Source organism: Heptranchias perlo, chromosome 10 (assembly GCF_035084215.1).
Source record: "Heptranchias perlo isolate sHepPer1 chromosome 10, sHepPer1.hap1, whole genome shotgun sequence".
NCBI classification, from domain to species: domain Eukaryota; kingdom Metazoa; phylum Chordata; class Chondrichthyes; order Hexanchiformes; family Hexanchidae; genus Heptranchias; species Heptranchias perlo.
Genome location: NC_090334.1, coordinates 2,939,929 through 2,954,475, shown reverse-complemented (window position 1 = coordinate 2,954,475; position 14,547 = coordinate 2,939,929). Strand labels below are relative to the sequence as shown.

At 43.5% G+C, this 14,547-nt stretch overlaps 1 long non-coding RNA gene across 3 annotated transcripts in view; it reads left to right on the top strand.

Moving 5' to 3' along the window:
* The window catches only part of LOC137326230 (uncharacterized), a 30,978-nt gene extending 23,173 nt beyond the window's left edge, over positions 1-7,805 (top strand). For 2 of the 3 annotated variants that reach the window (XR_010964143.1, XR_010964144.1), the window contains 2 exons: positions 4,764-4,946; positions 6,574-7,805. This is a non-coding gene — a long non-coding RNA (uncharacterized lncRNA). The remainder of the gene's footprint in view (positions 1-4,763; positions 4,947-6,573) is intronic. The other variant, XR_010964145.1, reaches the window with a different exon arrangement.
* Positions 7,806-14,547: the final 6,742 nt, after the last annotated feature.

The following is a 14,547-nucleotide window of genomic DNA, read 5'->3' as shown; positions in this document are numbered from 1 at the left end:
GAAATGCTATAGAATATTTATCCCTCAACCAACACCAAAAACCTCCAGATTATCGGTCGATGTTCGTGGGAGCTTGCTATGCGCGAATTGGCTGCCGCGTTTTATACATTACAATAGTGACGACACTTCAAAAGTACTTCATTGGCTGTAAAGGAGCTTTGGGATGTCCTGAGGTCATGAAAGGCACTATAGAAATGCAAGGTTTTTTTTGCTTTTCATTGAGAACCAGCAGAGAGATTTATAGTTTCAGGAAGGCATATAACAGATTGCTTTGGAGTGCAGTGACTGTTAAGTTGGCAAACACAGCAGTCATTTTGCACATAGCAAGATCCCACAAACAACAAGATGAAGGACAATTTCATTATTTTTTGATGGTGTTGCTTAAAGGGAGAATGTTGGCCTGGACATCAGGAATACACCCTGCTCTTAAATGATGTTATATCTGTGAACACCATGTTCCCTCAGACAACAATATTCCCTTGTTTATAACAATGTATTGTATGTTATATATTTGGAAAGAATGTCGTACAGAAGAACAGATTCCTCTTGTAGAGAGGCGTTGACTCACACATTTCACTCCATGACTTTCACCTAATAATCCAAAATATTTGCCATAAAATTCAACTGGTGGAATATCATCTTGTTATAAAATCTATCATTGTCAAGTTTTCTCCAAATTTTGACTAAGGTCCAATCACCAGGCAGTTGAAGAAAGTCACCATGGTGTGTAAAATCTCTCCAGATGTGGTTCTAGATGGTAATTCTCACCCAATAAAAGCTGCTTTTCTGTTGCTATACTTCCATGCTGGTACCATTAGCTCCCAATTTGTGGCTCTCTTGTGACTAGTGGCAGCATCTAAGCAAGAAAAAGAAAGAAAGAATTGCATTTACATAGCATCTTTCATGACCTCAGGACATCCCAAAGCAATTTACAGCCAATGAAGTGTAGTCACTGTTGTAATGTAGGAAATGCGGCAGCCATTTTAAGCACAGGAAGGTCCCACAAACAGCAATGAGATAATGACCAGATAATCTGTTTTAGCGATGTTGGTTGAGGGATAAATATTGGTCAGGACACCGGGGAGAACTCCCCTGCTCTCCTTCGAATAGTGCCATGGGATATTTTACATCCACCTGTGAAGCCAATTGCATCATTCCGACTGCTGTGTATCTGAGATGAACGAACTCAACATGGACTGGAAATCGAGGCTGGGATTGTCCTAGCCAGTAAAGCTCAGTTATGCATGAGGCAGTGAAATTACCAACTTAAGCTACCACTAACTGGTTTTCAAGAAGAAATATAGCCTGTGGAATGTATCAAATGAGATATCTAATTAGAATTCAACCATAATATTTAAGATATAATCTTAACAATTGGAAGTAAAACATTTGACCAGTGGAGTGTTGGGATAATACTATGCTCAGATGAACAGAGATTTGGCAGCCCTGTATCTTGTCAACCATCTGTTTCTGGGACCTTGCTGTGTGTAAATTGCCTGCTGCGTTTCCTACATTACAACAGTGACTACACTTCAAAAATACTTAATTGGCTGTGAAGAGCTTTGGAACGTCCTGAGGTCGTGTAAGGTGCTCCTCATTATGGCCATTCAATAAATAATGTGAAGCGCCATGTGATGTTTTACTACATTAAAAGTGCTATATAAATGCAAGTTGTTGTTGTATATCCCATTTATTTATTCACTGTAATATGTTAATTATCTTGATGTCTATAAAAATTTTACAACGTTTTAGTTACGTGCTCCTGCTGGTTCGTGCTCAGTACATCTTGAGTCTTGCTAAAATATACTCCTGTATCCTCTCCCCTCCCCTGCACACCAGTGTCAGCTTGGCTCACTTGGTAGCACTGTCGCCTCTAAGTCAAAAGGTTGTAGATCTCATGCCCATCCAGGATTTGAGCAGATGATCTAGACTGACACTCCAGTACAGCAATGAAAGAGTACTGCATTGTTCAAGGATCCTCCATCAACAACAACAACTTGCATTTATATAGCACCTTTAATGTAGTGAAACGTCCCAAGGTGCTTCACAGGAGCGTTATCAGACAAAATTTGACATTGAACCATGTAAGGAGATATTAGGACAGGTGACCAAAAGCTTGGTCAAGAGGTAGGTTTTGAGGGGCGTCTTAAAAGAGGAGCAAGAGGTGGAGACGTCTTCGGCAGCTGAAGGCACGGCCGCCAATGGTGGAGCAATGAAAATTAGGGATGCCCCAGAGGCCAGAATTGGAGGAGCTTAGAGATCTTGGTGGGGATTGTAGGGCTGGAGGAGGTTACAGAGATATGGGGGGGAGGGGCGAGGCCATGGAGGGACCCTCCATCACATACGATGTTAACCCGATGCCCTGTCTGCCTGTGCCAATGGTCTGGGTGGATGATGAGATGTTTACTGGCCAACATTCCTTCCTCACCAAGACCAACTAAGACAAACTAACATTGTTTAGCTGATTGCTGTTTGCCGAACCTTGCTGCAGGCAAAATAGCTGCTCTGTTTGCCTACTTTAATAGAAACTGCACTTCAAAGTAATTCATTGTATGTGAATTGCTTTGAGACATGATAAGAGGAGTCTTTCCTTTATTATCACTAAAATTGACTAGTGTTTCCTGCTTTAAAATTCTCAGCCTCAGACCTTGAGACTGTGGTTTTAAAAAAATTATTTTGATGAATGCAATCTTTGAATGATCTACTGGAGATCTCTGCTGATATGTGAAGAGGTAGTGGGTGCACTGATACCCAAGACTGTGCAGTGTACGATAGCAGGGACAGTTTGGGAGGAGAGGGATTAATTAAACATTTAGTTTTAAAAAGCATGCCCGTGGGTTTCAAAGAATCATGGCATTTTTAATTATTGTTTTTAGATCTCCTGCACCATTCATCAAAATACATCCACGAAAGTGATCGTGGACTTCCTCCCAGACCCCACCAAACTTACCCCTTGTATCTCCCATCTTTTCCTGTAATCATTGACTCACACTCAGTTACAAAAGAACCAGAGGGGAGATACAAGGAGAATTTTTTTACGCAGCGAGTTGTTATGATCTGGAATGCACTGCCTGAAAGGATGGTGAAAACAGATTCTATCGTAAGTTTCAAAAGGAAAAATTTGCAGGCCTACGGAGAAAGGGCAGGGGAATGGGATTAATTGGATAGCTCTTTCAAAGAGCCGGCACAGGCACGATGGGCCAAATGGCTTCTTTCTGTGCTTTAAGATTCTATGATTCTAATTCTGTGGGCACCAGCTGACCTCCAGTACCTGAGCCAGCATTGACAGCACTCACACATTCTTCATGTGTGAGTGCTGTCAATGTATGTTAACAGGTTATTCAGGGCATTACAGCTGAATTCAAAACCTAGCCATACCTGACATCCACATACGTGCACTTTCCAGCAGGAGTCATAGATAGCAATCAGAAGGTGGAACCCTAGCTGATTTTTATTTTCCCCCTCCCCTGACCAGGGACTTTGCGTTCAGTTAAAGTACTTCCACTACCATCCCACTTAAGATGAACTATCCCAAGACAGACGAAGGATCGAAAAAGTGTTGGAAGAAACATTGCTAACACAGTAATGAACAGAATTGAGTCACTTGACCTTGGTTAATAACTCACACCAAGTCCCGTTCACCCATCACCTCTGTACTCGCTGACCTGCATTGGCTCCCGGTCCAGCAACGCGTCAATTTTAAAATTCCCATCCTTGTTTTCGAATCCCTTTATGGCCTCGCCCTATAACCTCCTCCAGCTCTACAAGCATCCGAGATCTCTGCACTCCTCCAATTCTGGCCTCTGGAGCATTCCCAATTTTCCTTGCTCCACCGTGCCTTCAACTCCTGGATCCTAAGCTTGGGAATTCCCTCCCTAAACCTCTCTGCCTCCCGATATCTCTCCTCCTTTAAGACCCTCCCTAAAATCTATCTCTTTGACCAAGCTTTTGGTCACCTGTCCTAAAATATTTTTTACATGGCTCGGTGTCAATTTTTGTCTGATTATGCTCCTGCGAAGCACCTTGGGACGTTTTACTACATTGAAAGGCGCTGTATAAACGCAAGTTGTTGTTGACAAAGTACTTCTACTGCCATCCCAGTTGAGATCAACTATCCCAAGACAGGCGAAGGATCGGAAAAAGTGTTGTGAGAAACATAGCTAACAAACAGAAATGAGCCACTTGATCTTGGTTAATAGGTGTGTTTTATGGGGACACAGGGCAGTGAGGTGGGGAAGGTAGCATTCCCCTCCCCCACCACTAATCTTGAGGTGCTGACTCAAGCTGGGGTATCGTCCCACAACTGCAAGCAGTTCTCTGGCAACTTGCCCTACTTGTCATTGTTCATGATGCTGGGGTGAAAAGGGTTATATTACAAGGCCAGGTTGCATTGACGAGGCTTGTAGTCACTTGAATAGAGAAGATTAAGGGCTGATCTAATTGAGGTGTTTAAAATGATTAAAGGATTCAATATGGTAGATAAAAAGAAACTCTTTCCTCTGGTGGGGGAGGCCGTAACAGGGGGAATAACCTTAAAATTAGAGCTAGGCCATTTAGGAGTGATGTCAGGAAGCACTTCTTCATACAAAGGGTAGTGGAAATCTGGATCACTTCCCCCCCCCAAAAAAGCTGTTGAGGCTGGGGGTCAATTGAAAATGTCAAAACTGAGATTGATAGATTTGTCTTGGGGGGGGGGCGGATAATGGTATTAAGTGTTAATTGTATTCATATGATTTATATCAATTAGTGTTAATTGTATTCAGGTGATGTGTATCAACTGGGACTCGCTTGTATCCATATATAAGAGAACTTATCTGGAATGGCGTCTGTAATGTGGATCTCTGTGAATAAAGGCTTGGAAGCAACTGAAGACCAGGCTCTAGTATTCTATGCTTCACCACCAGGTTATCCAATTTAGAACCTTAAAGGTTACGGAACCAGGGCAGGTAAATTTTTTTTTTAACATAGAATGTACAGCACAGAAATGGGCCATTCAGCCCAACTGGTCCATGCCGGTGTTTATGGTCCACACGAGCCTCCTCCTTCCCTCCATTCCTTTCTCCCTCATGTATTTAATCGAGCTTCCCCTTAAATGCATCTATACTAGTCATCTCAACTATTCCTTGTGGGAGTGAGTTCCACATTCTAACCACTCTCTGGGTAAAGAAGTTTCTCCTGAATTCCCTATTGGATTTATTAGTGACTATCTTATATTTATGGCCCCTAGTTCTGGACTCCCCCCGATCTTCTCTATGCCTACCCCATCAAACCATGTCCTAATCTTTAAAGACCTCTATCAGGTCACCCCTCAGTCTTCTCTTTTCTAGAGAAAAGAGCCCCAGCCTGTTCAGTCTTTCCTGGGAGGTATAACCTCTCAGTTCTTGTTTCAACCTAATCTTTTTTGCACCTTCTCCAGTGCCTTTATATTGTTTTTATAATATGGAGACCAGAACTGTTCATAGTACTCCAAGTGTGATCCAACCAAGGGTCATAAACATAAATAGGCCTCCGGTAATTTTTTTTTACATTAATGTAACACTGACAGCAAGTTGGAGTTAAGATACAGATCAGCCATGATTTAATTAAATGGCGGAACAGGCTCGAGGGGCTGAATGGCATACTCCTGTTCCTGTGTTCCTATGTGTGAGCTGCGAGCCTCGAGCCTCGCCTGTGTGGGCTTTGCAGGCAAGCCTCATCCTGTTCAAATCTGAACACAGGCCAGGGATAGAACTTGGGATTCTCCCAGTCTGGGTGGCTCCATTCCATGTCGCATAGTGCCTTTCCAGCAAAGGCACCACAGAGAGATCCTGTTTTAAAAAGGACTTCATCAATATTGCAGTAACTATGGGGGTAGATTTTGACTTTATGCGATAGTGTAAAACGGGTGATAGGGAATTGGCAGCCTGTTTTACATCTCTCATGATTTTCATTTCCATTGAAAATCCACCTCGATGTTAAAAATCTCATCATCCTAGCTTCAAATCCCTTCATGGCCTCGCCCCCTCCCTATCTCTGTAACCTCCTCCAATCCGACAACCCTCCGAGATCTCTGCACTCCGTCAATTCTGGCCTCTTGCGCATCCCCGATTTCCTTCGCTCCACCATTGACGGCCGTACCTTCAGCTGCCTCGGCCCTAAACTCTGGAATTCCCTTCCTAAACCTCTCTACCTCTCTCCTCCTTTTTAGATGCTTCTAAACACCTACCTCTTTGACCAAGCTATTGGTTACCTGTCCTAATATCTCTTTATGTGGCTCTGTGTCATATTTTGTCAGATAATACTCCTGTGAAGAGCCTTGGGACGTTTTACTACATTCAAGGCGCTATATAAATGCAAGTTGTTGTTGTTGAATGCAATGGAAATGAGTCCCAATCTCCCCAGTGAGTCTATTCCATGATCTGCCACTCTGAGAAAAAGTCTTCCCATTTTTTTATTTGAGAGGATGTGTAGAATTATATGCCGTTTATTTATTGGAGAGGTTGGGGTATGTCAGATAGTTTTGTATGAGTTAAATAGTGCTGAATTAAGCAAGAATAAATTGCACAGCTCATTCTTGGTACTTTCCTCTTGCAGTCTGTATTCAAGAGATTCTAAAATTCATTGTTAACCGTGGCTCAGTGGGTAACACTCTCACCTCTGAGTCAGAAGGTCGTGGGTTCAAGGCCCCACTCCAGAGACTTGAGCATGTAATCCAGGCTGATACTCGAGTGCAATACTGAGGGAGAGCTGCACTGTCTTTCGGATGATACATTAACTGAGGTCCCATCTGCCCTCTCAGGTGAACGTTAAAGATCCCATGGCACTATTTTGAAGAACAGAAGAGTTCTCCTGGTGTCCTGACCAATAGATACCCTCAGATAATGAAGCAGTCCGTGCCCGCATGCAGCAAGACCTGGACAATATCCAGGCTTGGGCTGATAAGTGGCAAGTAACATTCGCGCCAGACAAGTGCCAGGCAATGACCATCTCCAACATGAGAGTGTCTAACCACCTCCCCTTGACATTCAATAACATTACCATCACTGAATCCCCCACCATCAACATCCGAGGGGGTCACCATTGACCAGAAACTTAACTGGACCAGCCACATAAATACTGTGCCTACAAAAGAAGATCAGAGGCTGGGTATTCTGTGGCAAGTGACTCACCTCCTGACTCCCCAAAGTCTTTCCACCATCTACAAGGCACAAGTCAGGAGTGTGATGGAATACTCTCCACTTGCCTGGATGAGTGCAACTCCAACAACACTCAAGAAGCTCGACACCATCCAGGATAAAGCAGTCCATCCACAAACCTAAACATTCACTCCCTCCATCACCAGCGCACCGTGGCTGCAGTGTGTACCATCTACAAGATGCACTGCAGCAACTCGGCAAGGCTTCTTCGACAGCACCTCCCAAACCTGCGCGACCTCTACCACCTAGAAGGACGAGGGCAGCAGGCACATGGGAGCAACATCACCTGCACGTTCCCCTCCAAGTCACGCACCATCCTGACTTGGAAATATATCGCCGTTCCTTCAACGTCGTTGGGTCAAAATCCTGGAACTCCCTACCTTACAGCATTGTGGGAGAACCGTCACCACGCGAACTGCAGCGGTTCAAGAAGGCAGCTCACCACCACCTTCTCAAGGGCAATTCGGAAAGGGCAATAAATGCTGGCCTTGCCAGCGACATCCACATCCCATGAATGAATAATAAAAAAATATATTTATTTCTTAACCAACATCACTTAAACAGACTAACTGGTCATTATCACATTGCTGTTTGTGGGCAAATTGGCTGCCACATTTTCTACGTTACAACAGTGACTACACTTCAAAAGTACTTCATTGGCTGGAAAGCGTTTTGGGACGTCCTTAGGTTGTGAAAGGCGCTACATAAATATAAGTATTTTCTTCCTATAAAGGTAGCTTGCAATATAAAGGCCGTACGTTGTTCTTAGGTTTGGAGCAAGTGCACAATATCTGGAACAGTTTCGAGTAGTGTTAGCATCCGAACCAGATTCTGCTTCCTCCTGTCCCTTCCCAGCCTATTTGAGCTGCTGAATGTGCACAAAATCCAGGACAGAAATGTTGATGCTCAACTGTTCCTTAATTGCAAAAGAAAAAAGAAAATGAGCTTAACTCTTTAATCACAGGGGATACTGAAGTTTTTTTTAAAGAAAAAGTTGAAGTAATGAATTGAAAAAAAAAAGGAGCAGCCACCAACCATTGAAGTCCATCAAAGTCTTTCTTAGCAATTCCCTTTTTTAGCCACTTCAGAAGAATATTTCCACCAGTCTTGAAAGAAAGAACTTACATTTATATCGCGCCTTTCATGACCTCAGGACGTCCCACAGTACTTCACAGCCATTGAAGTACTTTTGAGGTGCAGTCACTGCTGTAATGCAGGAAACGTGATGGTCAATTTGTACACAGCAGGGTCCCACAATAGCAATGTAATAATGATATCACTGGATTCTCACAAACACAATTGTGAAGTGGACAAATGTTCTGCAGAGAGTTCAGCAAAGCCGCTTGTCTTCAAAAGGATTTTCTTGTTTCATACAATCAATTATTTCTTTGTAAAATTAGATTTACACTTCACATCAGTAAGAAATTAAACAACTAAAGTTCTGTTAAGAAAATCGCCTAACCATTTAATAAATTGCATGGTCATTCCAACTCATCAGAAATGAAATGAGAGGCCCGTTTCATGGATGCACTGCTCGCTTTTAAACACGGCTATGTCGCAGGAAGCCCCTAGGTTTAGTTCTTCACCTGACCTGAGTTCGTTGACCTCAGCACAAGGATCATTACAACTGACGTCAATATGTTCCCAGCCGAAGGAGGAAACTTTTACAATCGAGTACGCAAGGAGCCATTCTTTGTATGTAAGCCTAGAGACAACAATAACTTGCATTTATACAGCGCCTTTAACGAAGTAAAACATCCCAAGGAGCTCTACAGGAGCGTAATCGGACAGTGTTGTTAGTGAGGTGGAAGGGGGTATTGAAGATGAGTCTGATCCTCGCCTCACCAAATATCCACTTCCCTGCTGCAATCACCGGATAATGACCAGAGTTCCTGATTCTGATCACTCAGTAACACCTGTTGGAATGTGTGTGTGTTGATGTGCCTGACTACAGGATTCGGCTTGTCTGCGATGCTCATCCCTCCCCTTCAATACACTATCAACTGTCCTGGCTCAGATATGAAGAGTGGTTATTTGGAGGGGAGTGAGGTAGTAGGTGGCTGGAGTTACCAGCTTGAACCTCCTCGGACATGAATTACCACTTTCAAGATTGGAAGAAAGCAAATGAAGGCAAGAAAAATTGACAAAATACAATTTGGTGAGCCTTTTAAAAAAAAATCATTCTCTGGTCGTGGGTGTAGCTGGCAATGCCGGCATTTATTGCCCATCCCTAGTTACCCTGAGAAGGTGGTGGTGGAACTCACCCAAATGTCTGTGGATGCTGGAAATTTTCAAGATTGAGATCAACAGATTTTTATGAGGTAGCGGCATCAAGGGATATGGAGCAAAGACGGGAGAATGGAATTGGGGTACGGATCAGCCATGATCTAAGGCTCTGTGCAATGGGAGCAGCACTTCTTCCCCTTTGTATTCCAACCCCCCGGAGATAAAGGCCAACATTCCATTAGCCTTTTTAATGATACAATAAAAGTTCCGATGCACTTTGTTTCCAAGTGTGCTCACTGTCAATCAATACCACACAGTTCAATTACTTAAACCTAATACAAGGTTTCCCACGCCTTTGTGAATGGATATTATATGTCTTGACAGTTACTCCTGGTGTACACATATGCACATGAGTGCAAAGATCAGATCTATAATTCCTCCACCTAAATTCCAGCTTTGTACTGTTACATAAGAACATAGGAACAGGAGTAGGCCATTCAGCCCCCTCGTGCCTGCTCCGCCATTTGATAAGATCATGGCTGATCTGTGATCTAACTCCATATACCTGCCTTTGGCCCATATCCCTTAATACCTTTGATTGACAAAAAGCTATCTATCTCAGATTTAAATTTAGCGATTTGAGCTAGTATCAATTGCCGTTTGCGGCAGAGTTCAAACTTCTACCACCCTTTGTGTGTAGAAATGTTTTCTAATCTCGCTCCTGAAAGTTCTGGCTCTAATTTTTAGACTGTGCCCCCTACTCCTAGAATCCCCAACCAGCGGAAATAGTTTCTCTCTATCCACCCTATCCGTTCCCCTTAATATCTTATAAACTTCGATCAGATCACCCCTTAACCTTCGAAACCCCAGAGAATACAACCCCAATTTGTGTAATCTCTCCTCGTAACTTAACCCTTGAAGTCCGGGTATCATTCTAGTAAACCTACGCTGCACTCCCTCCAAGGTCAATATGTCCTTCTGAAGGTGCGGTGCCCAGAACTGCTCACAATACTCCAGGTGCGGTCTAACCAGGGTTTTGTATAGCTGCAGCATAACTTCTGCCCCCTTGTACTCCAGTCCTCTAGATATGAAGGCCAGCATTCCATTAGCCTTATTGATTATTTTCTGCACCTGTTCATGACACTTCAATGATCTATGTACCTGAACCCCTAAGTCCCTTTGGACAGCCACTGCTTTTAACTTTTTACCATTTAGAAAGTAACCTGTTCCATCCTTTTTTGATCCAAAGTGGATGACCTCACATTTGTCTACATTGAATTCCATTTGACACGGTTTTGCCCATTCACCTAATCGATCAATATCGCTTTGTAATTTTGTGTTTTCATCTACACTGCTCACAATGCCACCAATCTTTGTGTCATCGGCAAACTTAGATATGAGACTTTCTATGCCTTCATCGAAGTCGTTAATAAATATTGTGAATAATTGAGGCCCCAAGACAGATCCCTGTGGGACTCCACTAGTCACGCCTTCTGGAAGTCCATATAAATAACATCCATTGACAATCCCCTGTCCACTGCTTCAGTCACCTCTTCAAAAAATTCAATCAGGTTTGTCCGGCACAACCTACTTTTCACAAATCCATGCTGGCTCTCTCTGATTAACTGAAAATTCTCGAGGTGTTCAGTCACCCTATCCTTAATTATAGACTCCAGCATTTTCCCCACAACAGATGTTAAGCTAACTGGTCTATAATTCCCTGGTTTCCCTCTCTTTCCCTTCTTAAAAAGCGGAATGACGTGTGCAATTTTCCAATCCAGAGGGACAGTTCCTGAATCTGGAGAACTTTGAAAGATTATAGTTAGGGCATCTGAAATGTGCTCACCTACCTCCTTTAAAACCCTGGGATGGAAAAAATGTGTACTTTTTCAGCATCCTGAGTTAGTTGGCAGCATCATTTGCATTTTTCTGGCGCCTTTCATGACCCCATATTCTTTGACCTTAACTTTGGAAAATCGAAGCCATAATTTCTGGCCCCAGCCATAAACTCCATTCACTTGCCACTGATCCCACCCTCACTCACTGGTTGCTTCTTTCTGCTAAAGGGGGAGCAGGAGTTGCTACAGCTGGCCTCAGAAGGTAGTGATAATTAGGTGGTGGGTTACCGCTCATGATCACTATCCAGTGACCCCTGCTGGAAAGTAGCCATTGGTAAGGGTAGGATTGAGCACCACTGACTCCCCATCAATGGTCTAGTAGCTGCCAACAGGCCATTATTCCATACAAAGAATGACCACAAGGACAAGGTGAAGCAGTTGCCTGGGACCTGTGCCACCTTAACAAGCATTAATACAGAGTTACATAGAGTCGACAGCACAGAAACAGGCCATTTGGCCCAATTGGTCTATGCCGGGGTTTATGCTCCACACGAACCTCCTCCCACCCCTTTTCATCTAACTCTTTCAGCATATCTTTCTATTCCTTTCTCCTTCTTGTACTAAACTAACTTCCTCTGAAATGCATTTATGCTATTTGCCTCAACTACTCCTTGTGGTAGCGAGTTCCACATTCTAACCACTCTTTGGGTAAAGAAGTTTCTCCTGAATTCCCTCTGGATTTATTAGTGACTATCTTTTATTTATGACCTCGAGTTTTGGACACCCGCACAAGTGGAAACATTTTCTTCACATCTACCATATCATAAACCTTTCATAAGCTTAAAGACCTCTATCAGGTCACACTCAGCCTTCCCTTTTCCAGAGAAAAGAGCCCCAGCCTGTTCAGCCTTTCCTGATAAGAATATCCTCTCAGTTCTGGTGTCATTCTTGTCAATCTTTTTTGCACCCTCTCCAATGCATCTATGTCCTTTCTATAATATGGAGACCAGAACTGTGCACAGTACTCCGTGTGGTCTAACCAAGGTTCAATACAAATTTAACATAACTTCCCTGCTTTTCAATTCTATCCCTCCAGAAATGAACCCCGGTGCTTGGTTTGCTTTTTTATGGCCTTATTAACCTGCGTTGCGACTTTTAGTGATTTGTGTATCTGTACCCCGAGATCTCTCTGTTCCTCTACCCCATTTAGATGCTTATTATCCAAGCACTATGTGGCCTCTTATTCTTCCTACCAAAATGTATCACCTCACACTTATCCATATTGAAATTCATTTGCCAATCACAAACCTATTCTGTAAGTTTATTAATATCGTCTTGTATTTTGTCACAGGCTTCCTTTGTATTAACTATATTCCCCAATTTGGTGTCGATCACAAATTTTGAAATCGTACTTATGATTCTTGAGCCTAAATCATTTATGCAAATTGTGAACAACAATGGTCCCAGCACTGATCCCGATGGAACATTACTTCCCAGCTTTTGGCAGTCTGAGTGGATAACTTCATCGTCGCTGGGTCAAAATCCTGGAACTCCCTTCCTAACAGCACTGTGGGAGAACCTTCACCACACGGACTGCAGCGGTTCAAGAAGGTGGCTCACCACCACCTTCTCAAGGGCAATTAGGGATGGGCAATAAATGCCGGCCTCGCCAGCGACGCCCACATCCCATGAACGAATTTTTAAAAAACCTTAACCCCTAATCTCTGTTTTCTGTTTTGTGGCCAGTTTACCATCAATTCTGTGACCTGTCCCCTGACTCCACATGCTCTGAACTTCATCATGGGTCTACAATGCAGTACCTTATCCAAGGTCTTCTGAAAATCCAAATATATTACATCTACTGCATTACCTTTGTCCACTCTTTGTTAGTTCTTCAAAAGGATTCAATAAGGCTGGTTAAGCATGACCTTCCCTTTTGAGATCCATGCTGACTACTCTTTATTATAGAAACATAGAAAATAGGAGCAGGAGTAGGCCATTTGGCCCTTCGAGCCTGCTCCGCCATTCAATATGATCATAGGAACAGAGGAACATAGGAACAGGAGTAGGCCATTCAGCCCCTTGAGCCTGCTCCGCCATTTGATAAGATCATGGCTGATCCTCTATCTCAATACCATATTCCCGCTCTCTCCCCATACCCCTGTTGACCGGAGGTCACCGGTTACGGTTATTGGCTTAGTACAAAGAGAAGAGTCAATTCTCTCTTAATTCTCAATTCGCTTTTTTAACGTTATTAGATCATGTACATACAGCTTATACGTCTGGTTAGATATAGGCATGCAGTTTACAGCAGGTTATACAGTTTTATACTCAAACTAGGATTTAAACGCACACCCCTAGGTTTCTCTGACTAACACTCCCTGAGTGGTCACAGAATAGAAAGGATATTATATTACCCGGAAAGGAGAGCTGACGCTGGCCAGGCGTTCCGTTCTCTCTCTCTTGACGTCGTCTCTACGTCCCTGACGTCATCTCTACGTCCCTGACGTAGGGTCTCCCACTTCTGCGATGGTTAGTCTCTGGAGTTTCGCACCCAATGCCACCAAGCCTGCAATTCTCCAGTTTTAACTCCAAGCCTGTCTTTTCGAATGATGCTGTCTTTCTCCTGTTGGCTTAAAGTTCCTCGAGTGGTCGGTGTCATCCCCTGATTGGCTCTGTTCCAAGGGGTGAGATAGCATCACCTCATTACTCCTTTTCGAAATAAGGACTGGTGTCTCATCGCATCTCCTTTGTCCCTTAGAAGCGTAACTAATTCAAACTGGTTCCGGCCAGCTCAGACCAGTGACTGAACTCCAGGTCACTTCAGTTCAAAAGTTAGTCTCTTTGCCTGAATGTTAGCAATTCGAAATAAACTCAGTCGTTTTCTGCAGCCCCTGGCCAACACCCCGTGATGCCTTTTGAGTCTAGAAATCTATCGAGCTCCTTCTTAAATATATTCAGTGACTTGGCCTCCACAGCCTTCTGTGGTAGAGAATTCCACAGGTTCACCACCTTCTGAGTGAAGATATTTCTCCTCATCTCAGTCTTAAATGTCCTACCCCGTATCCTGAGACTGTGACCCCTTGTTCTGGACCCCCCAACCAGGGGAAACATCCTCCCTGCATCCAGTCTGTCTAGCCCTGTCAGAATTTTATACGTTTCAATGAGATCCCCTCTCATTCTTCTAAACTCTAGTGAATACAGGCCGAGTCGACCCAATCTCTCCTCATACAACAGTCCTGCCATCCCAGGGATCAGTCTGGTGAACCTTCGCTGTACTCCCTCTATGGCAAGTATATCCTTTCTTG